Here is a 3,007-nt window from a genome sequence, read left to right on the forward strand (position 1 = left end):
AATGACTAATTTTAAGGGTAAGTTTAGGAGTGCTTAATTGTTCTAATAAATACTTACTTTAGGCAGGGATCACACCAGGCCGATAAGTGTTTATTTGACAAATAAATGTTTATTCATGTCTAAAATTTGGGTTTAATTTTTTTAAAATTAATGCTTATTATTTAATAAGTGTATATTTCCTTTTTGGCCCCTACTTCATTTTAAAAATGCTTATATTACTTATATTTGAAATAAGTGATTTTTATCAGTTTATTAGAATAAATACTTAATTTTTTTTTCAAATAAGCACTCCCAAAAGGACAGAATGGAGTGGCAGATTGCTATTGGCCTGCTGGTAACGATGTAGATGGAGGAAGTTAAGTCTGAACTGGCACCTTGGCCTCTTTCCAGCCTCAGCCGATCTCGAGCCTAAGGACAGGACAACAACCAGTACCAGTTTAATTTTTAGTTTCAATTTGAGTTGGACAAGGCTTAGATCCGCTAGCTAAGATTGGCTTGTTTACATCCCCAGTTGAGACCTACTTGTGTGGCAATGGTACATTAACACAGTCAAAAGTCCCCCATGCCAAAGTCCAGCTCCAGCCTCCTGATGCATGCAATGTCCCATTCAATCTCAGACCCTGCATCTGCAACACCCATTAGCTAGTTATGATCATATATATTACAAGTACTCCAATGTCTCTACTCTAAGATCTGTATGTTAGAAATGAACACCTCTCAGTGGGTACTTAAGTAATTCTGTAATGAAATGATCCTATGCCGGCCGCTAGTTGTGAAAAGCTGTTTGGTTGCAAATACTAAACTAGTGGGGTCCCATATATACCCACCTGACAGCTTTTCATGTCTCCCAATCTAAGACGCTCTTTTTTCCATTCATGTTAATTAAAAAGAAGGATGGAGAAAGGGTAGGTGAAAACTGAGACGGGTGTTCCAAATTTGCTCTTTATAAGTAGGCGGAGCTCAAGAGCCTGTTTGTCCTCTGGAAGTGGTGTTTCATGGTTGCAAATTGCAAATGTATGTATGGCAATGGACGCTCAGAGTCAGGGTGTATGAAGTGCAAGATGGAGAAGCAGGGCACGTGCATTACTAACGAAGCACTACAATCTCTTTACGTCTTACCTTCTCTGCAGGTTAGTTTAGCTTAGTTCTTCATGTGCCCCTCTTTTCCATCATGCCCACTCTGCCTTAATTACGACCCAAGACTGGTTTCATTGATTGTTTCTGGGGGATTGTGCGCTCGACCTTGGATCGGTGTGTATTTCTGGTTGGAGGTAAAGCTGAACTCTTCATTTAGAATTTCTTCCCTTTTTTCCCCTCTTTTATCCTTTGCCACTGTTTCCCAAATTGCAGAAATGTTTTCAAGTAATGACTCCGTGAACGTCAGCCCGGTCAGCAGCGCCAGATTCCTCCACCGTATGCATGCTCACTCTCGCTTATCTGTGATTGTGCCGCTCATCAAAAATCTTTCGCACCAGAAGTTTGTGGGGAACAGTCGTCAGGAATTTTAGGAATAAGCATGCTTTATTTTTGCATATATTGCAGTGTAGAATCATACACGAATGAACATCCAGGCTGGTTCGATGGGTTGGACCACATTATATTGTAGGAATTAGGAGGATAAGAAGGTATCCTACTCACTGGTACTAATACCGTTCAGTCACTTGCTCATAATCCTACGTGTTTGCCATCGTACGTAATAATAGTATAATACGATAAGAAGCTCTCTCTCTCCTTCACCGACACGCGCAGGGTAAAGCAGCGCAGTAGCTGGGTGAGTTAAATGCGCGACTTCCCTTACTGGGACCTGCAGGTATAGGCAGCCAGGGCCTTTTATCAAGGTCCGGGTTTCAAACAGGCTGACCACCGACCCTTGTTGATGCTGTTTAATTTAGGTCGTGTTGGGTAGCAGTAGCACTGAATCAACCTCCAAACACCGAATTTTTTGCTTTTCGGTGTTTCGGGGTCGTTCGGTGGCACCTCCGAACTCGCTCTCCAAACTCTGAAAATCCCCAGAAATACTCCCTTGTCGTGCTTCAGCAGCAGATCCGTGCTCGGACAAAGAAAGAGGAGAGGGGGAGGGGAAGAGAGACGAAACAATCTATCTCTTCTCAGTCTCTAGTCCTTACTCTAAGTTAGATCTCTCCCTCACTCTACTGGGACCTGGGCTCCTCCCTCCTCATTAATTCTCTCGTGGTTAAGTTCAATCGGGACAGAACATAAAGCTGTACTAAAACACTGGTAGCAATTTGAAGTTTCAACCTGTACAATAGAAGATAAAAGGAGGTGAAGACATGACCTCAGAAATAGATGGACATAGTAAATGATACCAGACAAATCAAATACAACGTAATCAACAGTCATAGGAGGTGAAGCTATCTATCTGGAGAACTGAGAAGTTCCCATGAAGTGATTATAATTATGTTTTATTTCTTCCAGTTCCTTCCTCCTATAAAGAAAAGTTAAAAAAAAAAAATTATAATTATTATTTCTTCCTTCCTCCTACCTCCTACCTCCTATAAAGAAAAGAAAAAGGCCACATTCGTTTCTCCTCTTTGGACTACTTGTAAAATTGAATGATCTTATGGGCTGTCCTCATTTAGTTGGGCTAGCTTTGGCCTATACCTATAGGAGAAAAGCATGGGCGTACATATACACTATGTGTGACTGTAGTTCAGCCCGTTATCCCTTTGTGTATTTATCAAAATACTATCGACATATACACTACTTTCCCATCGGCCATCATCCCGTGTCGTCCAGGGAGGCCGGGGTCGTAATCGTGTTCGACCATGCGACCCCGGCCAAATGGTCGAGCCATGGTGGATTGGTGTTGGTGGTCCAACAAATATTAATTGTAGCAATCGAGCTTCATTGCCGCACTCGGGGAATGCCATCCTGGAGTCCCGAATCAAAGTCCAACACCATACGGCTTTCTACGTATTCCCAAATAGATTTTTTGATTTTTTTGATGAATTATCTATCATTGGTTAGTGTACGACTAAGCACAAAA

General features: G+C 41.8%; 1 long non-coding RNA gene across 1 annotated transcript; it reads left to right on the top strand.

Annotated features, from left to right (window-relative positions):
- Nucleotides 1-875: 875 nt before the first annotated feature.
- On the top strand, nt 876-1,671 carry LOC148870503 (uncharacterized). The gene is made up of 2 exons (XR_016106864.1): nt 876-1,271; nt 1,351-1,671. It is a non-coding gene; the product is annotated as an uncharacterized LOC148870503 (long non-coding RNA).
- The last annotated feature ends 1,336 nt before the right edge of the window (nt 1,672-3,007 follow it).

The sequence above is a fragment of the Nelumbo lutea genome, chromosome 2 (genome assembly GCF_056320005.1).
Source record: "Nelumbo lutea isolate HS-2025 chromosome 2, American lotus-T2T, whole genome shotgun sequence".
NCBI lineage: Eukaryota > Viridiplantae > Streptophyta > Magnoliopsida > Proteales > Nelumbonaceae > Nelumbo > Nelumbo lutea.